Genomic DNA, 22,217 nt, shown 5'->3' with positions numbered 1-22,217 from the left:
CAAGAAAAGAGAAGTTGAAACAGACAGCAAACTAGGCTGGAGAGAGACCTGAGACAAAGAGATCTGAATTATACGAGAGCCGACCAGGGGAAACACAAATTATGCAGTCAAGTTTCCCACATTTGGGGAAATCGCAGGAGCAGCACACCCAGAGTGCAATGGGTGAGCCTTGCCCTGGGAGAAGCACCTACATGATCATAGTATCTCACCTGCCAGGTAAGTAGAAGTTGGGCTAGAGCTGGGGAGGGTCGCTGCTCGGGTACCCCCCTGTCAAGTGAAGGAGATCCAACTGAGGCAGCACAAGGGAACTCTCGAAAGAAGAACAAGGCTAAAGGAAGATCTGAGACAAAGAAATCTGACTTTTACCAGAGCTGACCAGAGGAAAGCACAAACACAGTCCCCCACTACCACAAATAAAGCAGTCGAGTTTCCCACATTTGGGGAAATCACAGGGGTCAGCATACCCAGAATGCAATGAATGAACCTCACCGTGGGAGAACAATCTTCATGACCATGGTATCTCCTATGCAAAATAAGTATGATTTGGGATAGGGCTGGGGAGGGCCGCTGCTCAGGCACATCTCTGTCAAGTAAAGGAGATTCAACTGAGGCAGCACAAGGGAACTCTCATCTGGGGACAACAACTGCAGGGAGAACACATATTTTCAGATGAACATGGGAGGGCAGAAGGCTGCCTAATACTGAAGCACCCCCAAACAACAAACCAAATGCAACAACTAGTGCAAGCATTCCTGGGGGAAGGCCTGCAGCAGATGGATTTGCATACGGTGATGTCATCCAAGCAGTGGGTCAAAGTTGGCTTCAACCCTCGTCTGCATATGAAAAGAGAAAAGGGGCGTGCAGGGCATGGCGGCCTTTTGCGGCGCTTGGATGACCCCTAGTTCGCATTAAACACCTCCACCCTCCTTCGGTGTGGGGCTCATGTTGGCTATGCCCCAGCCCCTGAAGCATTCAAGCTGATTTCTTGCAGCAGCTGGGCACTGTAACAGCTCCAGAGCTGCTCTGTACGGCAAGTAAAAGGGTGTGGGCCCTGCAGCACTACCTGTAGTTTGCATTGTGCATTGGAAGGCACAAAGTAAGCAGACAGGAGGAGAAGTCAGGATAGTGCACAAGGGTATAAAAGGGAGGGGCTCATGAAAAAAGAAGTGGAAACAGACAGCAAACTAGGCTGGAGAGAGACCTGAGACAAAGAGATCTGAATTATACGAGAGCCGACCAGGGGAAACACAAATTATGCAGTCAAGCTTCCCACATTTGGGGAAATCAGAGTGCAATGGGTGAGCCTTGCCCTGGGAGAAGCACCTTCATGATCATAGTATCTCACCTGGCAGGTAAGTAGGAGTTGGGCTAGAGCTGGGGAGGGTCGCTGCTCGGGCACCCCTCTGTCAAGTGAAAGAGATCCAACTGAGGCAGCACAAGGAAACTCTCGAAAGAAGAACAAGGCTAGAGGAAGATCTGAGACAAATAAATCTGACTTTTACCAGAGCTGACCAGAGGAAAGCACAAACACAGTCCCCCACTACCACAAATAATGCAGTCGAGTTTCCCACATTTTGGAAATCACAGGGGTCAGCATACCCAGAATGCAATGAATGAACCTCACCCTGGGAGAACAATCTTCATGACCATGGTATCTCCTATGCAAAATAAGTATGATTTGGGATAGGGCTGGGGAGGGCCGCTGCTCAGGCACATCTCTGTCAAGTAAAGGAGATTCAACTGAGGCAGCACAAGGGAACTCTCATCTGGGGACAACAACTGCAGGGAGAACACATATTTTCAGATGAACATGGGAGGGCAGAAGGCTGCCTAATACTGAAGCACCCCCAAACAACAAACCAAATGCAACAACTAGTGCAAGCATTCCTGGGGGAAGGCCTGCAGCAGATGGATTTGCATACGGTGATGTCATCCAAGCAGTGGGTCAAAGTTGGCTTCAACCCTCGTCTGCATATGAAAAGAGAAAAGGGGCGTGCAGGGCATGGCGGCCTTTTGCGGCGCTTGGATGACCCCTAGTTCACATTAAACACCTCCACCCTCCTTCGGTGTGGGGCTCATGTTGGCTGTGCCCCAGCCCCTGAAGCATTCAAGCTGATTTCTTGCAGTAGCTGGGCACTGTAACAGCTCCAGAGCTGCTCTGTACGGCAAGTAAAAGGGTGTGGGCCCTACAGCACTACCTGTAGTTTGCATTGTGTATTGGAAGGCACAAAGTAAGCAGACAGGAGGAGAAGTCAGGATAGTGCACAAGGGTATAAAAGGGAGGGGCTCATGAAAAAAGAAGTGGAAACAGACAGCAAACTAGGCTGGAGAGAGACCTGAGACAAAGAGATCTGAATTATACGAGAGCCGACCAGGGGAAACACAAATTATGCAGTCAAGCTTCCCACATTTGGGGAAATCGCAGGGGCACCACACCCAGAGTGCAATGGGTGAGCCTTGCCCTGGGAGAAGCACCTTCATGATCATAGTATCTCACCTGGCAAGTAAGTAGGAGTTGGGCTAGAGCTGGGGAGGGTCGCTGCTCGGGCACCCCCCTGTCAAGTGAAAGAGATCCAACTGAGGCAGCACAAGGGAACTCTCGAAAGAAGAACAAGGCTAGAGGAAGATCTGAGACAAATAAATCTGACTTTTACCAGAGCTGTCCAGAGGAAAGCACAAACACAGTCCCCCACTACCACAAATAATGCAGTTGAGTTTCCCACATTTGGGGAAATCACAGGGGTCAGCATACCCAGAATGCAATGAATGAACCTCACCCTGGGAGAACAATCTTCATGACCATGGTATCGCCTATGCAAAATAAGTATGATTTGGGATAGGGCTGGGGAGGGCCGCTGCTCAGGCACATCTCTGTCAAGTAAAGGAGATTCAACTGAGGCAGCACAAGGGAACTCTCATCTGGGGACAACAACTGCAGGGAGAACACATATTTTCAGATAAACATGGGAGGGCAGAAGGCAGCCTAATACTGAAGCACCCCCAAACAACAAACCAAATGCAACAACTAGTACAAGCATTCCTGGGGGAAGGCCTGCAGCAGATGGATTTGCATATGGTGATGTCATCCAAGCAGTGGGTCAAAGTTGGCTTCAACCCTCGTCTGCATATGAAAAGAGAAAAGGGGCGTGCAGGGCATGGCGGCCTTTTGCGGCGCTTGGATGACCCCTAGTTCGCATTAAACACCTCCACCCTCCTTCGGTGTGGGGCTCATGTTGGCTATGCCCCAGCCCCTGAAGCATTCAAGCTGATTTCTTGCAGCAGCTGGGCACTGTAACAGCTCCAGAGCTGCTCTGAACGGCAAGTAAAAGGGTGTGGGCCCTGCAGCACTACCTGTAGTTTGCATTGTGCATTGGAAGGCACAAAGTAAGCAGACGGGAGAAGTCAGGATAGTGCGCAAGGGCATAGAAGGGAGCGGCTCAAGAAAAGAGAAGTTGAAACAGACAGCAAACTAGGCTGGAGAGAGACCTGAGACAAAGAGATCTGAATTATACGAGAGCCGACCAGGGGAAACACAAATCATGCAGTCAAGTTTCCCACATTTGGGGAAATCGCAGGAGCAGCACACCCAGAGTGCAATGGGTGAGCCTTGCCCTGGGAGAAGCACCTACATGATCATAGTATCTCACCTGCCAGGTAAGTAGAAGTTGGGCTAGAGCTGGGGAGGGTCGCTGCTCGGGTACCCCCCTGTCAAGTGAAGGAGATTCAACTGAGGCAGCACAAGGGAACTCTCGAAAGAAGAACAAGGCTAGAGGAAGATCTGAGACAAATAAATCTGACTTTTACCAGAGCTGACCAGAGGAAAGCACAAACACAGTCCCCCACTACCACAAATAATGCAGTCGAGTTTCCCACATTTGGGGAAATCACAGGGGTCAGCATACCCAGAATGCAATGAATGAACCTCACCCTGGGAGAACAATCTTCATGACCATGGTATCTCCTATGCAAAATAAGTATGATTTGGGATAGGGCTGGGGAGGGCCGCTGCTCAGGCACATCTCTGTCAAGTAAAGGAGATTCAACTGAGGCAGCACAAGGGAACTCTCATCTGGGGACAACAACTGCAGGGAGAACACATATTTTCAGATGAACATGGGAGGGCAGAAGGCTGCCTAACAATGAAGCACCCCCAAACAACAAACCAAATGCAACAACTAGTGCAAGCATTCCTGGGGGAAGGCCTGCAGCAGATGGATTTGCATACGGTGATGTCATCCAAGCAGTGGGTCAAAGTTGGCTTCAACCCTCGTCTGCATATGAAAAGAGAAAAGGGGCGTGCAGGGCATAGCGGCCTTTTGCGGCGCTTGGATGACCCCTAGTTCGCATTAAACACCTCCACCCTCCTTCGGTGTGGGGCTCATGTTGGCTATGCCCCAGCCCCTGAAGCATTCAAGCTGATTTCTTGCAGCAGCTGGGCACTGTAACAGCTCCAGAGCTGCTCTGTACGGCAAGTAAAAGGGTGTGGGCCCTGCAGCACTACCAGTAGTTTGCATTGTGCATTGGAAGGCACAAAGTAAGCAGACAAGAGGAGAAGTCAGGATAGTGCACAAGGGTATAAAAGGGAGGGGCTCATGAAAAAAGAAGTGGAAACAGACAGCAAACTAGGCTGGAGAGAGACCTGAGACAAAGAGATCTGAATTATACGAGAGCCGACCAGGGGAAACACAAATTATGCAGTCAAGCTTCCCACATTTGGGGAAATCGCAGGGGCACCACACCCAGAGTGCAATGGGTGAGCCTTGCCCTGGGAGAAGCACCTTCATGATCATAGTATCTCACCTGGCAGGTAAGTAGGAGTTGGGCTAGAGCTGGGGAGGGTCGCTACTCGGGCACCCCCCTGTCAAGTGAAAGAGATCCAACTGAGGCAGCACAAGGGAACTCTCGAAAGAAGAACAAGGCTAGAGGAAGATCTGAGACAAATAAATCTGACTTTTACCAGAGCTGACCAGAGGAAAGCACAAACACAGTCCCCCACTACCACAAATAATGCAGTCGAGTTTCCCACATTTGGGGAAATCACAGGGGTCAGCATACCCAGAATGCAATGAATGAACCTCACCCTGGGAGAACAATCTTCATGACCATGGTATCGCCTATGCAAAATAAGTATGATTTGGGATAGGGCTGGGGAGGGCCGCTGCTCAGGCACATCTCTGTCAAGTAAAGGAGATTCAGCTGAGGCAGCACAAGGGAACTCTCATCTGGGGACAACAACTGCAGGGAGAACACATATTTTCATATAAAAATCTTGGTCATGCTCTGGTTTCTCTTCAGAACGAACAAATCTTTCGCCTCTTACTAAAGATTTCCGTGGAGAGGCGCAAAACCGAGTTTTATCTCAATTTTTGCATGCCCCATCTTTTTGGGGTTTCTTTTACCGGTTTAAAGATAGAATGAGTGTGCTTTAATGTAAGCTCATTTGCATAGAAATGACAGTAAATGTTTATTTATGTTCAAACAGAACTTTCTTGACCATGCTACTTGCTTTAAAGATCTGGGAGCACATGGAATACAGTACAAACCATGCTTATAGCAAGGAGAAGCCAGGTGAGAAATCTGCTTTCTTTCAAATTGGGCACTCACTTTGATCTGAATGAGGACTGCTGGCACAGCACTCAGGCGACAGGTGGAATCTTGGTCATGCTCTGGTTTCTCTTCAGAACGAACAAATCTTTCGCCTTTTATTAAAGATTATCCGTGGAGAGGAGCAAAACTGAATTTTATCTCAATTTTTGCATGCCCCATATTATTGGGGTTTCTTTTATCAGTTTAAAGACAGAACGAGTGTGCTTTCTTGTTAGCTTTAATGTAAGTTTATTTGCATAACAATGACAATAAATGTCTGTTTCTTTTCAAGCAGAACTTTCTTGACCATACTAATTGCTTGAAAGATCTGGGAGCACATGGAAAAGAGTACAAACCATGTTTATAGCAAGGGGAAGCCTGGTGAGAAATCTGCTTTCTTTCTTTCAAATTGGGTGCTCACTTTGAGCTGAATGAGGACTGCTGGCATGGCACTCAGGCGACAGGTGGAATCTTGGTCATGCTCTGGTTTCTCTTCAGAACAAACAAATCTTTCGCCTTTTACTAAAGATTTCCGTGGAGAGGAGCAAAACTGAGTTTTATCTCAATTTTTGCATGCCCCATATCATACCTCCCAACTGTCCCGATTTTCGCGGGACAGTCCCGTTTTTTGGGGACTGTCCCGCTGTCCCACCTGCGGGCCGCAGTGTCCCGCGGTGGGGAGGACAATTGGGAGGCTCTGTCTGTCGCTGCCCTGCTTAGCAGAGCAGCGGTGAATAGACGCTGTGCGCATGCGCACAGCGTCTATTCACTGAAGTCAGAGGGAGAGGTGGCATGCCAGCGGCTCACAGAGCGCTGGGCATGCCCGCTCAGTGCCGAAAACGGGGGCGTGACTCGCGATCGCGGGTCCTCCCGCGAAGCCACGCCCCCTTTTACTTAGGCCACACCCTTTTTGGGAGCGCGCGCGACTTCGCCGCGCGTGTGTCCCTCTTTGCGAGCCGACAAAGTTGGGAGGTATGCCCATATTATTGGGGTTTCTTTTATCAGTTTAAAGACAGAACGAGTTTGCTTTCTTGTTAGCTTTAATGTAAGTTTATTTGCATAACAATGACAGTAAATGTTTGTTTCTTTTCAAACAGAACTTTCTTGACCATGCTACTTGCTTGAAAGATCTGGGAGCACATGGAAAACAGTACAAACCATGCAGTATCACAAGAGCCTTTATTTGATCTTTCATGAAGATAGAGCAGAATTGAGGACACGTCAACAATTTCTGCCGAAGGTGGTTCATCTTTCCACATGGTGCCTTTGGCCACTGACACCTTCGTTGAGTCAAAGTCTCTGGCTGTGGTCAGAACTTTGAAAATTTATGTCACCAGAACGGTTCAGATTAGGAAAACAGAGGCTCTGTTTGTCCTGTATGCTCCCAACAGGATTGGGTGTCCTGCTTCCATGTAGACCATTATGCGCTGGATCTGTGGTAAGATTCAGCATGCTCATTCCATGGCAGGATTGCCGTTACTGAATTAGGTGAAGACCCATTCTACTAGAAAGGTGGGTTCATCCTGGGCAGCTGGTCGGGGAGTCTCGGCATTGCAACTTTGCCGAGCAGCTATTTAGTAAACACTTTTGCTAAGTTTTACAAGTTTGATACCTTGGCCGATGATAACTTCAAGTTGGGTCATTCGGTGCTGCAGAGTCGTACGCACTCTTCCACCCGTTCAAGAGCTTTGGTATAACCCCATGGTTCTTAATGTGACCCCAGCATCCTCTAGGTCGTATGAGAAAATAGGATTTTAATACCTACCGGTAAATCCTTTTCTCTTAGTCTGTAGAGGATGCTGGGCACCCGTCCCAGTCCATACTGTGTCTGCAGTTATTACTTGTGGTTATACACATGTTGTGTTATGGTTCTGGTCAGCTTTTTGCTGCAATTGTTCATGCCGTTGGCTTGTGTTCTGTTGAATGCCACGTTCTGCGGCATGCTTAAGGTGTGAGCTGGTAAGATGCTCACCTTAGTTTAACAATAAATCCTTTCCTCGAAATGTCCGTCTCCATGGGCACAGTTCCTATAACTGGAGTCTGGAGGAGGGGCATAGAGGGAGGAGCCAGTTCACACCCTTTGATAGTCTTAAAGTGCCCATGTCTCTTGCGGATCCCGTCTATACCCCATGGTTCTTAATGTGACCCCAGCATCCTCTACGGACTAAGAGAAAAGGATGCCCTTGCGCACTATCCTGACTTCTCCTCCCGTCTGCTTACTTTGTGCCTTCCAACGCACAATGCAAACTACAGGTGGTGCTGCAGGGCCCACACCCTTTTACTTGCCTTACAGAACAGCTCTGGAGCTGTTACAGTGCCCAGCTGCTGCAAGAAATCAGCTTGAATGCTTCAGGGGATGGGGCATGGCCAACATGAGCCCCACACCAAAGGAGGGTGGGGGTGTTTAATGAGAACTAGGGGTCATCCAAGCACTGCAAAAGGCCGCCATGCCCTGCACGCCCCTTTTCTCTTTTCATATGCAGATGAGGGTTCCAGCCAACTTTGGCCCACTGCTTGAATAACATCACTGTATGCAAATCCGTCTGCTGCAGACCTTCCCCCAGGAAGGCTTGTACTAGATGTTGCATATGGTTTGATATTTGATGGTGCTTCAGTATTAGGCAGCCTTCCGCCCTCCCATGTTCATCTGAAAAGATGTGGTCTCCCTGCAGTTGTTGTCCCCAGACGAGAGTTCCCTTGTGCTTCCTCAGTTGAATCTCCTTAACTTGACGGGGGAGGGGCTGCCCGAGCAGCCACCCTCCCCAGCCCTATCCCAACTCATACTTATTTTGCATATGAGATCTCTTGATCATGAAGATTGTTATCACAGGGTGAGGTTCATCCATTATATTTTAAAATAGGAAGGTACAAATTACATATTTGAATTGCATTTATGTGCTGGATTCAAATGTCCCCCCCCCCTTCCTTTCTCAATTGTGCCCGTCAGCAGCTATTCTAAGGTTGCTGCCAATGGGTGTGACACATTAATTTCTTCTGTGGGGTACACTGGACTCCACAAGGATTCACATTGGGGTGTAGAGTAGGATCTTGATCTGAGGCACCAACCGGCTCAAAGCTTTTGACTGTTCCCAAGATGCTCAGTGCATTCTCCTCTATAACCCCGCTTCCATGAACAGGGAGCTCAGTTTGTAGTTGGTGCCTTCAGTAGCAGGCCACTTAACAGGGGCCTGCCTCAGGCAGCCTATTCTTAGCTATTAATTTTGACAAGAAAAGAAGAACTTGTTTTATGAGAATCTACAAGGGCTGCAGCAGGCTAGGTCTAATAGACATCTTTACTGCAGCTTCATCACTCCCAGCGGCGCTGTATACTCCCGTGCCCTGGTTGCTGGGTCACTGCAGCGGAGGGTCCGGTTTCATCCTAAGGTCAGTCACACACACACCACCCTTCCGGATCACGAGGCCGCTGATGAAGGGGAGCGTGGCCGTAGGGGGTGGACCGTGTGCGCACTGGCGTGGACACTGATTACTGGGCAGCCGCTCCACTAGCCACCAGGTACAGTTAAGGAGCACAGGTCTGGGGGTTTTTCTCCTATATTAACCCAATTTTGTACTGCCCGCAGCGCATTGTGATAGGTAATAGGGCCTGATTCAGGTTGGATTGCAATCACAATAAGCGATCCAACTGCAAAAATTGCTAAGAGCATACGCATGTGCCTGCATTTTCTGCGGCACCCCGCAGAGAATGCGATCGCCTCTGCCTGTCAATCGGGGCGGGGGGGGGGGATAGGTGGGTCAGCAACACTCCATTTCCAAGTCAGGGATGGAGCGGTGCGGGGGCAAGGCTTCAAAATGGGGTCTGCAACGGAGGAGACACAGGGGGCGTGGTCACAGCGGCTGTATGACATCACATTCAGCCGCTGTGATCACAAAAATGGTGGCGGCTTCCTGCGCGCACATACAGTCTGCACCAGCAGGAGGCTACACCATTTTTTATGATCACGCTGAACTGCAGTGCGACTGCAATTACAGCATGGTCAAGAAGGGAGGCGTCATGCTGGGTGGCCATGCCCTTTCACTGTGCAGGAGCCAGCACTGCTCACACACTAGTCCCCGGGTGCAGCCCCCAACCCCCGGGACACCCGGAGCAACAAAATGTAGATTCAGGCCACCAGGCCACGCCCCTACCTATGAAACCATGCCTCCTTTTTACCATTGCGCTGCTTATCTGCGCGCACTGCATTACAATCTCCCTCGCCACCTCTCTGGGTGTCACCAGTGATAGTGACACCTCTGCCATGCTTGTAGCAGCTGGTCCTAAGATCTACGCCTCAAGCCCTGAGTGTTTGCCCTTGTGACTTGTTGATCATCATAGCGAAGCAGATGCTTACAGAAAACTGCAGGGGCTTAGATTGAAAATAAAAAAATTGATGGGTATAAGGTAGAGAGGAGCGGGTTCGGTTCTCCGAGAACCGAATTCCCCACGAACTCCACGTTGTTTACACTGGTCCGAGGCAGGCTCGGTTGTTCCCGCCTGACTCGGAAAACCTGAACAAGGGAAAATGTCATAATCCCGCTGTCGGATTCTCGCGAGATTCGGATTCCATATAAAGAGCTGCTTGTTGCCGCCATTTTTACTCGTGCTTTGAAGAGAGAGCGGAATGGACGTGGCTATGTTCTCTCAGTGGAAATCTCAATATCAGTGCTCAGTATCAGTGGTTACTTATTGCTGCTCAGTAATACTAGTAGTGTGTCTCTCCTGCTCAGTGTCAGTTCTCAGTAGTATCCTCATCAGTGCTCAGTATCACTGCTCATTGTCTTGTGCTGCATTGTGGTGCTCAGCATACTACAGTACATTACTAATAGTCCAGTGCTGCATCTTGCTGCTCAGTGTCAGTTCTAGTATCCTCATCAGTGCTCACTATCACTGTTCATTGCATTTTGGTTTTCTGTATACTACAGTAACATAGTAATATAGTAACATATAGTAACATAGTTTTTGAGGTTGAATAGAGGCAAATTGCCCATCGTGTTCAACCTGTTTTAAGTTGTGATGATTCTACATACTTGCTGAATAATGTTTTATGACTAGTTAGCTACTATAACTCATGTTACCCCCGGATTAACCATGTTGATATTTTAAGTATTATAACCTTAGATAGCTTTTTCATTCAGAAATGTATCCATTCCTTTTTTAAATCCAATTACAGAGTCCGCCATTACCACCTTCCCTGGCAGGGAATTCCACATCCTGATTGCCCTAACAGTGAAGATCATAGTATCTCACCTGGCAGGTAAGTAGGAGTTGGGCTAGAGCTGTGGAGGATTGCTGCTCGGGCACCCCCTGTCAAGTGAAGGAGATCCAACTGAGGCAGCACAAGGGAACTCTCGAAAGAAGAACAAGGCTAGAGGAAGATCTGAGACAAAGAAATCTGACTTTTACCAGAGCTGACCAGAGGAAAGCACAAACACAGTCCCCCACTACCACAAATAATGCAGTCGAGTTTCCCACATTTGGGGAAATCACAGGGGTCAGCATACCCAGAATGCAATGAATGAACCTCACCCTGGGAAAACAATCTTCATGACCATGGTATCTCCTATGCAAAATAAGTATGATTTGGGATAGGGCTGGGGAGGGCCGCTGCTCAGGCACATCTCTGTCAAGTAAAGGAGATTCAACTGAGGCAGCACAAGGGAACTCTCATCTGGGGACAACAACTGCAGGGAGAACACATATTTTCAGATGAAAATCTTGGTCATGCTCTGGTTTCTCTTCAGAACGAACAAATCTTTCGCCTTTTACTAAAGATTTCCGTGGAGAGGAGCAAAACTGAGTTTTACCTCAATTTTTGCATGCCCCATCTTTTTGGATTTTCTTTTATCGGTTTAAAGATAGAATGAGTGTGCTTTAATGAAAGCTCATTTGCATAGAAATTACAGTAAATGTTTGTTTCTTTTCAAACAGAACTTTCTTGACCATGCTACTTGCTTGAAAGATCTGGGAGCACATGGAATACAGTACAAACCATGCTTATAGCAAGGAGAAGCCAGGTGAGAAATCTGCTTTCTTTCAAATTGGGCGCTCACTTTGATCTGAATGAGGACTGCTGGCATGGCACTCAGGCGACAGGTGGAATCTTGGTCATGCTCTGGTTTCTCTTCAGAATGAACAAATCTTTCGCCTTTTATTAAAGATTTCCGTGGAGAGAAGCAAAACTGAGTTTTATCTCAATTTTTGCATGCCCCATATTATTGGGGTTTCTTTTATCAGTTTAAAGACAGAACGAGTGTGCTTTCTTGTTGGCTTTAATGTAAGTTTATTTGTATAACAATGATAGTAAATGTCTGTTTCTTTTCAAACAGAACTTTCTTGACCATGCTACTTGCTTGAAAGATCTGGGAGCACATGGAAAAGAGTACAAACCATGCTTATAGCAAGGGGAAGCCTGGTGAGAAATCTGCTTTCTTTCTTTCAAATTGGGTGCTCACTTTGAGCTGAATGAGGACTGCTGGCATGGCACTCAGGCGACAGGTGGAATCTTGGTCATGCTCTGGTTTCTCTTCAGAACGAACAAATCTTTCGCCTTTTACTAAAGATTTCCGTGGAGAGGAGCAAAACTGAGTTTTATCTCAAATTTTGCATGCCCCATCTTATTGGGGTTTTATTTTATCTGTTTAAAGATAGAACGAGTGTGCTTTAATGTAAGCTCATTTGCATAGAAATGACAGTAAATGTTTGTTTCTTTTCAAACAGAACTTTCTTGACTATACTAATTGCTTGAAAGATCTGGGAACACATGGAAAAGAGTACAAACCATGTTTATAGCTAGGGGAAGCCTGGTGAGAAATCTGCTTTCTTTCTTTCAAATTGGGTGCTCACTTTGAGCTCAATGAGAACTGCTGGCATGGCACTCAGGCGACAGGTGGAATCTTGGTCATGCTCTGGTTTCTCTTCAGAACTAACAAATATTTCGCCTTTTATTAAAGATTTCCGTGGAGAGGAGCAAAACTGAGTTTTATCTCAATTTTTGCATGCCCCATATTATTGGGGTTTCTTTTATCAGTTTAAAGACAGAACGAGTGTGCTTTCTTGTTAGCTTTAATGTAAGTTGCCATAGATGCAGTGAAACACATGTGTAGGGCACGGCGTGTCCGCGTGTATTTGACTCATGTGAAATGTTATAAAACAAAAATATATGATTATGATGTTAGCTGTTAGTCTCCACTAATAGGGAATAGAAGCTGAGCTATAAGAAAGGAATACACTAGATATGATGTCACTTAGCAATTACAATGTCTAAAGTGCATACAGATAGCTACTAATAACTCTTGATAAGAAAGTATATCAGTGTGGGTATATTTATATGATGGGATATTGGGACTAGTGAATATATATCACTCCTGCTGTCCAGATTGGCAATAACCAGACAATTATGATAAGAGTAGAGATGTCACATGGGCTGCTATAGATATTAATTTAATGCTGTATGTGTCATTTGTTACAAATGGATACATTTTCTATGAGTCAGCCTAGCAGCTGCATGTTCTAACAGAACACTATCCTCACACAGAATCTGCTAACCTTGAGATAACTAAATGACAGTGTGTAACAGTCTCTTTACTATAAGACTGTTACAAAGTAATATATATATTTGAAGTCAGTCTAGCAGCTGTGTGTTCCAGCAGTTTATAAGACAAAGAAAATCTCCTATTGTGGAATCTAGACACATGGGACTGCTGGCCTGTGTCATACTATTTCTATGTAATACCAGTAACATGTATATAACTGTTACATAATTGTTACAAATGGATAAATCTTTGAGTCAGCCTAGCAGCTGCATGTCCTAACAGGACACCATAAATCCTTTACAGTGTAACAAATTGATTGGTAACACTTAAAGGCTGGAGAGCAGTTATATGCCTTACTAGCATACTCAATATACCACATTATTACACCAGTTACCACGATTATTGACAGCGCATTTGATATATTATATTACCCTCACACTGAGTCTGTTTACCTTTAGATAACTAAGTGACCGAATATGTAACAGTTTCTCTATCATAAGACTGTTACAAAGTGAGATAGATATATTTGGAAGTCAGTCAAACAGCTGTGTGTTTCAGCGGTTTATAAGAAAATTCCTCATTGTGGAATCTGGACCACTAAGGGTTATTATATATATAGCACATGGAATTGCCACATCTCCCTATATGATAATTTCATTACACTGTAACATAATAAGAATTAACTCTTTAACAGTGTAAATAGAGAGTAATGAATCTCTGACACATGGAATATATTATTTCTTAGATGAATTGGATAAACCATTATGACAGACACTTTGCTTCTTAATAAGAATTGAGGTGGCTATACCTCTAAGGAAAGCATTATTGCCTACGCCTAGATCAGATTAAATAAGATCTGGCTGAATATATGAAGGAAGGTTGCTATTTATATGAGAATTGGAATTGCTATATTCCTTAAGGCAACCCCACCGATTGATATATGTTGTCAATTAAGTATATCTGAACGGCTATATCTGGACCAGATTTAATAAGATCTGGCTGATTATATGAAGGAGGGCTGCTATTTATATTGGAATTGCCATATTCCTTAAGGCAACCGCACCTGTTGGTATATCTCGCCAATTAACTATATCTAAACAGCTAAATTAAAGCTATTCATCATTTTTTTAGTTTGGATATTAATAAATATGATCTTTCCATGATCCATAGAGATTTCCCTATCAAGTGATTCCTTATCCGATATAGAAAGCTATCCCCCTGTGGTATTGAATTTAGGAATATAGTCTTAGGGGACACAGAGAAATAAGTGATCCCCATCTACCTAAGCACCCCACAAATTGGAGGTTAGCTTACCGGTTATACTCAATCACCCCCACAAATTCGCCAATGGGGATGGCTTCCCGGGAGGTAACCCCTATTGAGTGAAGGGAGTATATAGGATACGACCCAGTGGTACCTGACGACATAGATACTAACAGCTATTTAATAACATTACGCTAGAAAGTGATTATTAGCAACATATATATCTATATAAACAACCCCGCCAGGGTTGTGCCTTCAAAAATAATCACACACGGACACGCTTTTTAAACCTTTTTTTCACATCTCTTTATTCTTCTTATGCACATGTATGTTAGTTCTGTGATTTTAACATTTATGTTTCACTGCAGTTTGGGATAATAATATTAATATTTATCCAATTTTAATACATACTTAATAAAGGTTATATTTTATGATTCATTCATTCTGTCCAGTGCGTCAACAGTGCAGATTTCTTCTTGTTTTTTCTCCCAAATTCTATAACAATGACAGTAAATGTTGTTTCTTTTCAAACAGAACTTTCTTGACCATGCTACTTGCTTGAAAGATCTGGGAGCACATGGAAAACAGTACAAACCATGCAGTATCACAAGAGCCTTTATTTGATCTTTCATGAAGATAGAGCAGAATTGAGGACACGTCAACAATTTCTGCCGAAGGTGGTTCATCTTTCCACATGGTGCCTTTGGCCACTGACACCTTCGTTGAGTCAAAGTCTCTGGCTGTGGTCAGAACTTTGAAAATTTATGTCACCAGAACGGTTCAGATTAGGAAAACAGAGGCTCTGTTTGTCCTGTATGCTCCCAACAGGATTGGGTGTCCTGCTTCCATGTAGACCATTATGCGCTGGATCTGTGGTAAGATTCAGCATGCTCATTCCATGGCAGGATTGCCATTACTGAATTAGGTGAAGACCCATTCTACTAGAAAGGTGGGTTCATCCTGGGCAGCTGGTCGGGGAGTCTCGGCATTGCAACTTTGCCGAGCAGCTATTTAGTAAACACTTTTGCTAAGTTTTACAAGTTTGATACCTTGGCTGATGATAACCTCAAGTTGGGTCATTCGGTGCTGCAGAGTCGTACGCACTCTCCCACCCGTTCAAGAGCTTTGGTATAACCCCATGGTTCTTAATGTGACCCCAGCATCCTCTAGGTCGTATGAGAAAATAGGATTTTAATACCTACTGGTAAATCCTTTTCTCTTAGTCCGTAGAGGATGCTGGGCACCCGTCCCAGTCCATACTGTGTCTGCAGTTATTACTTGTGGTTATACACATGTTATGTTATGGTTCTGGTCAGCTTTTTGCTGCAATTGTTCATGCCGTTGGCTTGTGTTCTGTTGAATGCCACGTTCTGCGGCATGCTTAAGGTGTGAGCTGGTAAGATGCTCACCTTAGTTTAACAATAAATCCTTTCCTCGAAATGTCCGTCTCCCTGGGCACAGTTCCTATAACTGGAGTCTGGAGGAGGGGCATAGAGGGAGGAGCCAGTTCACACCCTTTGAAAGTCTTAAAGTGCCCATGTCTCTTGCGGATCCCGTCTATACCCCATGGTTCTTAATGTGACCCCAGCATCCTCTACGGACTAAGAGAAAAGGATGCCCTTGCGCACTATCCTGACTTCTCCTCCCGTCTGCTTACTTTGTGCCTTCCAACGCACAATGCGAACTACAGGTGGTGCTGCAGTGCCCACACCCTTTTACTTGCCTTACAGAACAGCTCTGGAGCTGTTACAGTGCCCAGCTGCTGCAAGAAATCAGCTTGAATGCTTCAGGGGATGGGGCATGGCCAACATGAGCCCCACACCAAAGGAGGGTGGGGGTGTTTAATGCGAACTAGGGGTCATCCAAGCACCGCAAAAGGCCGCCATGCCCTGCATGCCCCTTTTCTCTTTTCATATGCAGATGAGGGTTCCAGCCAACTTTGGCCCACATCTTGGATGACATCACCGTATGCAAATCCGTCTTCTGCAGACCTTCCCCCAGGAATGCTTGTACTAGTTGTTGCATATGGTTTGATATTTGATGGTGCTTCAATATTAGGCAGCCTTCCACCCTCCCATGTTCATCTGAACAGATGTGGTCTCCCTGCAGTTGGTGTCCCCAGACGAGAGTTCCCTTGTGCGTCCTCAGTTGAATCTCCTTAACTTGACGGGGGAGGGGCTGCCCGAGCAGCCACCCTCCCCAGCCCTATCCCAACTCATACTTATTTTGCATATGAGATCTCTTGATCATGAAGATTGTTCTCACAGGGTGAGGTTCATCCATTATATTTTAAAATAGGAAGGTACAAATTACATATTTGAATTGCATCTATGTGCTGGATTCAAATGTCCCCCCCCCCCCTTCCTTTCTCAATTGTGCCCGTCAGCAGCTATTCTAAGGTTGCTGCCAATGGGTGTGACACATTAATTTCTTCTGTGGGGTACACTGGACTCCACAAGGATTCACATTGGGGTGTAGAGTAGGATCTTGATCTGAGGCACCAACCGGCTCAAAGCTTTTGACTGTTCCCAAGATGCTCAGCGCATCCTCCTCTATAACCCCGCTTCCATGAACAGGGAGCTCAGTTTGTAGTTGGTGCCTTCAGTAGCAGGCCACTTAACAGGGGCCTGCCTCAGGCAGCCTATTCTTAGCTATTAATTTTGACAAGAAAAGAAGAACTTGTTTTATGAGAATCTACAAGGGCTGCAGCAGGCTAGGTCTAATAGACATCTTTACTGCAGCTTCATCACTCCCAGCGGCGCTGTATACTCCCGTGCCCTGGTTGCTGGGTCACTGCAGCGGAGGCTCCAGTTTCTTCCTAAGGTCAGTCACACACACACCGCCCTTCCGGATCACGAGGCCGCTGATGAAGGGGAGCGTGGCCGTAGGGGGTGGACCGTGTGCGCACTGGCGTGGACACTGATTACTGGGCAGCCGCTCCACTAGCCACCAGGTACAGTTAAGGAGCACAGGTCTGGGAGTTTTACTCCTATATTAACCCAATTTTGTACTGCCCGCAGCGCATTGTGATAGGTAATAGGGCCTGATTCAGGTTGGAATGCAATCACAATAAGCGATCCAACTGCAAAATTTGCTAACAGCATACGCATGTGCCTGCATTTTCTGCGGCACCCCGCAGAGAATGCGATCGCCTCTGCCTGTCAATCGGGGCGGGGGGGGGGGAGGGGGGTCAGCAACACTCCATTTCCAAGTCAGGGATGGAGCGGTGCGGGGGCAAGGCTTCAAAATGGGGTCTGCAACGGAGGAGACACAGGGGGCGTGGTCACAGCGGCTGTATGACATCACATTCAGCCGCTGTGATCACAAAAATGGTGGCGGCTTCCTGCGCGCACATACAGTCTGCACCAGCAGGAGGCTACACCATTTTTTATGATCACGCTGAACTGCAGTGCGACTGCAATTACAGCATGGTCAAGAATGGAGGCGTCATGCTGGGTGGCCATGCCCTGTCACTGTGCAGGAGCCAGCACCGCACACACACTAGTCCCCGGGTGCAGCCCCCAACCCCCGGGACACCCGGAGCAACAAAATGTAGATTCAGGCCACCAGGCCACGCCCCTACCTATGAAACCATGCCTCCTTTTTACCATTGCACTGCTTATCTGCGCGCCCTGCATTACAATCTCCCTCGCCACCTCTCTGGGTGTCACCAGTGATAGTGACACCTCTGCCTTGCTTGTAGCAGCTGGTCCTAAGATCTACGCCTCAAGCCCTGAGTGTTTGCCCTTGTGACTTGTTGATCATCATAGCGAAGCAGATGCTTACAGAAAACTGCAGGGGCTTAGATTGAAAATAAAAAAATTGATGGGTATAAGGTAGAGAGGAGCGGGTTCGGTTCTCCGAGAACCGAATTCCCGACGAACTCCACGTGGTTTACACTGGTCCGAGGCAGGCTCGGTTGTTCCCGCCTGACTCGGAAAACCTGAACAAGGGAAAATGTCATCATCCCGCTGTCGGATTCTCGCGAGATTCGGATTCCATATAAAGAGCTGCGCGTTGCCGCCATTTTTACTCGTGCATTGAAGAGAGAGCGGAGAGGACGTGGCTATGTTCTCTCAGTGGAAATCTCAATATCAGTGCTCAGTATCAGTGGTTACTTATTGCTGCTCAGTAATACTAGTAGTGTGTCTCTCCTGCTCAGTGTCAGTTCTCAGTAGTATCCTCATCAGTGCTCAGTATCACTGCTCATTGTCTTGTGCTGCATTGTGGTGCTCAGCATACTACAGTACATTACTAATAGTCCAGTGCTGCATCTTGCTGCTCAGTGTCAGTTCTAGTATCCTCATCAGTGCTCACTATCACTGCTCATTACATTGTGGTGTTCTGTATACTACAGTAACATAGTAATATAGTAACATATAGTAACATAGTTTTTGAGGTTGAATAGAGGCAAATTGCCCATCGTGTTCAACCTGTTTTAAGTTGTGATGATTCTACATACTTGCTGAATAATGTTTTATGACTAGTTAGCTACTATAACTCATGTTACCCCCGGATTAACCATGTTGATATTTTAAGTATTATAACCTTGGATAGCTTTTTCATTCAGAAATGTATCCATTCCTTTTTTAAATCCAATTACAGAGTCCGCCATTACCACCTTCCCTGGCAGGGAATTCCACATCCTGATTGCCCTAACAGTGAAGATCATAGTATCTCACCTGGCAGGTAAGTAGGAGTTGGGCTAGAGCTGTGGAGGATTGCTGCTCGGGCACCCCCTGTCAAGTGAAGGAGATCCAACTGAGGCAGCACAAGGGAACTCTCGAAAGAAGAACAAGGCTAGAGGAAGATCTGAGACAAAGAAATCTGACTTTTACCAGAGCTGACCAGAGGAAAGCACAAACGCAGTCCCCCACTACCACAAATAATGCAGTCGAGTTTCCCACATTTGGGGAAATCACAGGGGTCAGCATACCCAGAGTGCAATGAATGAACCTCACCCTGGGAGAACAATCTTCATGACCATGGTATCTCCTATGCAAAATAAGTATGATTTGGGATAGGGCTGGGGAGGGCCGCTGCTCAGGCACATCTCTGTCAAGTAAAGGAGATTCAACTGAGGCAACACAAGGGAACTCTCATCTGGGGACAACAACTGCAGGGAGAACACATATTTTCAGATGAACATGGGAGGGCAGAAGGCTGCCTAATACTGAAGCACCCCCAAACAACAAATCAAATGCAACTACTAGTGCAAGCATTCCTGGGGGAAGGCCTGCAGCAGATGGATTTGCATATGGTGATGTCATCCAAGCAGTGGGTCAAAGTTGGCTTCAACCCTCGTCTGCATATGAAAATAAAAAAGGGGTGTGCAGGGCATGGCGGCCTTTTGCGGCGCTTGGATGACCCCTAGTTCGCATTAAACACCTCCACCTTCCTTCGGTGTGGGGCTCATGTTGGCTATGCCCCAGCCCCTGAAGCATTCAAGCTGATTTCTTGCAGCAGCTGGGCACTGTAACAGCTCCAGAGCTGCTCTGTAAAGCAAGTAAAAGGGTGTGGGCCCTGCAGCACTACCTGTAGTTTGCATTGTGCGTTGGAAGGCACAAAGTAAGCAGACGGGAGAAGTCAGGATAGTGCACAAGGGCATAGAAGGGAGCGGCTCAAGAAAAGAGAAGTGGAAACAGACAGCAAACTAGGCTGGAGAGAGACCTGAGACAAAGAGATCTGAATTATACGAGAGCCGACCAGAGGAAACACAAATTATGTAATCAAGTGTCCCACATTTGGGGAAATCGTAGGAGCAGCACACCCAGAGTGCATTGGGTGAGCCTTGCCCTGGGAGAAGCACCTTCCTGATCATAGTATCTCACCTGGCAGGTAAGTAGGAGTTGGGCTAGAGCTGGGGAGGGTCGCTGTTCGGGCACCCCCCTGTCAAGTGAACGAGATCCAACTGAGGCAGCACAAGGAAACTCTCGAAAAAAGAACAAGGCTAGAGGAAGATCTGAGACAAAGAAATCTGACTTTTACCAGAGCTGACCAGAGGAAAGCACAAACACAGTCCCCCACTACCACAAATAATGCAGTCGAGTTTCCCACATTTGGGGAAATCACAGGGGTCAGCATACCCAGAATGCAATGAATGAACTTCACCCTGGGAGAACAATCTTCATGACAATTGTATCTCCTATGCAAAATAAGTATGATTTGGGATAGGGCTGGGGAGGGCCGCTGCTCAGGCACATCTCTGTCAAGTAAAGGAGATTCAACTGAGGCAGCACAAGGGAACTCTCATCTGGGGACAACAACTGCAGGGAGAACACATATTTTCAGATGAACATGGGAGAGCAGAAGGCTGCCTAATACTGAAGCACCCCCAAACAACAAACCAAATGCAACAACTAGTACAAGCATTCCTGGGAAAAGGTCTGCAGAAGACGGATTTGCATACGGTGATGTCATCCAAGCAGTGGGCCAAAGTTGGCTGGAACCCTCATCTGCATATGAAAAGAGAAAAGGGGTATGCAGGGCATGGCGGCCTTTTGCGGCGCTTGGATGACCCTTAGTTAGCATTAAACACCTCCACCCTCCGTCGGTGTGGGGCTCATGTTGGCTATGCCCCAGCCCCTGAAGCATTCAAGCTGATTTCTTGCAGCAGCTGGGCACTGTAACAGCTCCAGAGCTGCTCTGTAAGGCAAGTAAAAGGGTGTTGGCCCTACAGCACTACCTGTAGTTTGCATTGTGCGTTGGAAGGCACAAAGTAAGCAGACAGGTGAAGTCAGGAGAGTGCACAAGGGCATAGAAGGCAGCGGCTCAAGAAAAGAGAAGTGGAAACAGACAGCAAACTAGGCTGGAGAGAGACCTGAGACAAAGAGATCTGAATTATACGAGAGCCGACCAGGGGAAACACAAATTATGCAGTCAAGTTTCCCACATTTGGGGAAATCACAGGAGCAGCACACCCAGAGTGCAATGGGTGAGCCTTGCCCTGGGAGAAGCACCTTCATGATCATAGTATCTCACCTGGCAGGTATGTAGGAGTTGGGCTAGAGCTGGGGAGGGTCGCTGCTGGGTACCCCCCTGTCAAGTGAAGGAGATCAAACTGAGGCAGCACAATGGAACTCTCGAAAGAAGAACAAGGCTAGAGGAAGATCTGAGACAAAGAAATCTGACTTTTACCAGAGCTGACCAGAGGAAAACACAAACACAGTCCCCCACTACCACAAATAATGCAGTTGAGTTTCCCACATTTGGGGAAATCACAGGGGTCAGCATACCCAGAATGCAATGAATGAACCTCACCCTGGGAGAACAATCTTTATGACCATGGTATCTCCTATGCAAAATAAGTATGATTTGGGATAGGGCTGGGGAGGGCCGCTGCTCAGGCACATCTCTGTCAAGTAAAGGAGATTCAACTGAGGCAGCACAAGGGAACTCTCATCTGGGGACAACAACTGCAGGGAGAACACATATTTTCAGATGAACATGGGAGAGCAGAAGGCTGCCTAATACTGAAGCACCCCCAAACAACAAACCAAATGCAACAACTAGTGCAAGCATTCCTGGGGGAAGGCCTGCAGCAGATAGATTTGCATATGGTGATGTCATCCAAGCAGTGGGTCAAAGTTGGCTTCAACCCTCGTCTGCATATGAAAAGAGAAAAGGGGCGTGCAGGGCATGGTGGCCTTTTGCGGCACTTGGCTGACCCCTAGTTTGCATTAAACACCTCCACCCTCCTTCGGTGTGGGGCTCATGTTGGCTATGCCCCAGCCCCTGAAGCATTCAAGCTGATTTCTTGCAGCAGCTGGGCACTGTAACAGCTCCAGAGCTGCTCTGTAAGGCAAGTAAAAGGGTGTGGGCCCTGCAGCACTACCTGT

At 47.0% G+C, this 22,217-nt stretch overlaps 22 non-coding genes across 22 annotated transcripts; 7 read left to right on the top strand and 15 right to left on the bottom strand.

Annotated features, from left to right (window-relative positions):
• Window positions 1–61: 61 nt before the first annotated feature.
• On the bottom strand, window positions 62–224 carry LOC135011826 (U1 spliceosomal RNA). Its single transcript, XR_010210868.1, has one exon. It is a non-coding gene; the product is annotated as a U1 spliceosomal RNA (small nuclear RNA).
• Window positions 225–376: 152 nt separating this feature from the next.
• LOC135011754 (U1 spliceosomal RNA) lies at window positions 377–540 on the bottom strand. The gene has a single exon (XR_010210800.1). It is a non-coding gene; the product is annotated as a U1 spliceosomal RNA (small nuclear RNA).
• Window positions 541–1,512: 972 nt separating this feature from the next.
• Window positions 1,513–1,675, bottom strand: LOC135011740 (U1 spliceosomal RNA). Its single transcript, XR_010210786.1, has one exon. It is a non-coding gene; the product is annotated as a U1 spliceosomal RNA (small nuclear RNA).
• A 674-nt stretch (window positions 1,676–2,349) lies between these two features.
• On the bottom strand, window positions 2,350–2,512 carry LOC135011979 (U1 spliceosomal RNA). Its single transcript, XR_010211005.1, has one exon. It is a non-coding gene; the product is annotated as a U1 spliceosomal RNA (small nuclear RNA).
• Window positions 2,513–2,664: 152 nt separating this feature from the next.
• LOC135011694 (U1 spliceosomal RNA) lies at window positions 2,665–2,828 on the bottom strand. The gene has a single exon (XR_010210742.1). It is a non-coding gene; the product is annotated as a U1 spliceosomal RNA (small nuclear RNA).
• Window positions 2,829–3,499: 671 nt separating this feature from the next.
• Window positions 3,500–3,662, bottom strand: LOC135011844 (U1 spliceosomal RNA). The gene has a single exon (XR_010210885.1). It is a non-coding gene; the product is annotated as a U1 spliceosomal RNA (small nuclear RNA).
• Window positions 3,663–3,814: 152 nt separating this feature from the next.
• LOC135011921 (U1 spliceosomal RNA) lies at window positions 3,815–3,978 on the bottom strand. Its single transcript, XR_010210956.1, has one exon. It is a non-coding gene; the product is annotated as a U1 spliceosomal RNA (small nuclear RNA).
• Window positions 3,979–4,652: 674 nt separating this feature from the next.
• Window positions 4,653–4,815, bottom strand: LOC135011963 (U1 spliceosomal RNA). The gene has a single exon (XR_010210995.1). It is a non-coding gene; the product is annotated as a U1 spliceosomal RNA (small nuclear RNA).
• A 152-nt stretch (window positions 4,816–4,967) lies between these two features.
• LOC135011728 (U1 spliceosomal RNA) lies at window positions 4,968–5,131 on the bottom strand. Its single transcript, XR_010210774.1, has one exon. It is a non-coding gene; the product is annotated as a U1 spliceosomal RNA (small nuclear RNA).
• Window positions 5,132–5,275: 144 nt separating this feature from the next.
• On the top strand, window positions 5,276–5,391 carry LOC135012064 (U5 spliceosomal RNA). Its single transcript, XR_010211077.1, has one exon. It is a non-coding gene; the product is annotated as a U5 spliceosomal RNA (small nuclear RNA).
• Window positions 5,392–5,661: 270 nt separating this feature from the next.
• Window positions 5,662–5,778, top strand: LOC135012085 (U5 spliceosomal RNA). Its single transcript, XR_010211098.1, has one exon. It is a non-coding gene; the product is annotated as a U5 spliceosomal RNA (small nuclear RNA).
• A 286-nt stretch (window positions 5,779–6,064) lies between these two features.
• Window positions 6,065–6,177, top strand: LOC135012086 (U5 spliceosomal RNA). The gene has a single exon (XR_010211099.1). It is a non-coding gene; the product is annotated as a U5 spliceosomal RNA (small nuclear RNA).
• Window positions 6,178–10,997: 4,820 nt separating this feature from the next.
• On the bottom strand, window positions 10,998–11,161 carry LOC135012089 (U1 spliceosomal RNA). The gene has a single exon (XR_010211102.1). It is a non-coding gene; the product is annotated as a U1 spliceosomal RNA (small nuclear RNA).
• Window positions 11,162–11,305: 144 nt separating this feature from the next.
• LOC135012060 (U5 spliceosomal RNA) lies at window positions 11,306–11,421 on the top strand. The gene has a single exon (XR_010211073.1). It is a non-coding gene; the product is annotated as a U5 spliceosomal RNA (small nuclear RNA).
• A 270-nt stretch (window positions 11,422–11,691) lies between these two features.
• LOC135012061 (U5 spliceosomal RNA) lies at window positions 11,692–11,807 on the top strand. Its single transcript, XR_010211074.1, has one exon. It is a non-coding gene; the product is annotated as a U5 spliceosomal RNA (small nuclear RNA).
• A 286-nt stretch (window positions 11,808–12,093) lies between these two features.
• On the top strand, window positions 12,094–12,209 carry LOC135012041 (U5 spliceosomal RNA). Its single transcript, XR_010211054.1, has one exon. It is a non-coding gene; the product is annotated as a U5 spliceosomal RNA (small nuclear RNA).
• Window positions 12,210–12,484: 275 nt separating this feature from the next.
• On the top strand, window positions 12,485–12,600 carry LOC135012075 (U5 spliceosomal RNA). Its single transcript, XR_010211088.1, has one exon. It is a non-coding gene; the product is annotated as a U5 spliceosomal RNA (small nuclear RNA).
• A 6,627-nt stretch (window positions 12,601–19,227) lies between these two features.
• On the bottom strand, window positions 19,228–19,391 carry LOC135011692 (U1 spliceosomal RNA). The gene has a single exon (XR_010210740.1). It is a non-coding gene; the product is annotated as a U1 spliceosomal RNA (small nuclear RNA).
• Window positions 19,392–20,062: 671 nt separating this feature from the next.
• On the bottom strand, window positions 20,063–20,225 carry LOC135012007 (U1 spliceosomal RNA). The gene has a single exon (XR_010211024.1). It is a non-coding gene; the product is annotated as a U1 spliceosomal RNA (small nuclear RNA).
• A 152-nt stretch (window positions 20,226–20,377) lies between these two features.
• Window positions 20,378–20,541, bottom strand: LOC135011796 (U1 spliceosomal RNA). Its single transcript, XR_010210840.1, has one exon. It is a non-coding gene; the product is annotated as a U1 spliceosomal RNA (small nuclear RNA).
• A 671-nt stretch (window positions 20,542–21,212) lies between these two features.
• LOC135011958 (U1 spliceosomal RNA) lies at window positions 21,213–21,375 on the bottom strand. Its single transcript, XR_010210990.1, has one exon. It is a non-coding gene; the product is annotated as a U1 spliceosomal RNA (small nuclear RNA).
• A 151-nt stretch (window positions 21,376–21,526) lies between these two features.
• On the bottom strand, window positions 21,527–21,690 carry LOC135011698 (U1 spliceosomal RNA). Its single transcript, XR_010210745.1, has one exon. It is a non-coding gene; the product is annotated as a U1 spliceosomal RNA (small nuclear RNA).
• Between the last annotated feature and the right edge of the window lie 527 nt (window positions 21,691–22,217).

Source organism: Pseudophryne corroboree, unplaced genomic scaffold (assembly GCF_028390025.1).
Source record: "Pseudophryne corroboree isolate aPseCor3 unplaced genomic scaffold, aPseCor3.hap2 scaffold_251, whole genome shotgun sequence".
Classification (NCBI taxonomy): Eukaryota; Metazoa; Chordata; class Amphibia; order Anura; family Myobatrachidae; genus Pseudophryne; species Pseudophryne corroboree.
The sequence above is the reverse complement of the archived record's forward strand: the minus strand, read 5'-3'. Positions and strand labels throughout refer to the sequence as shown.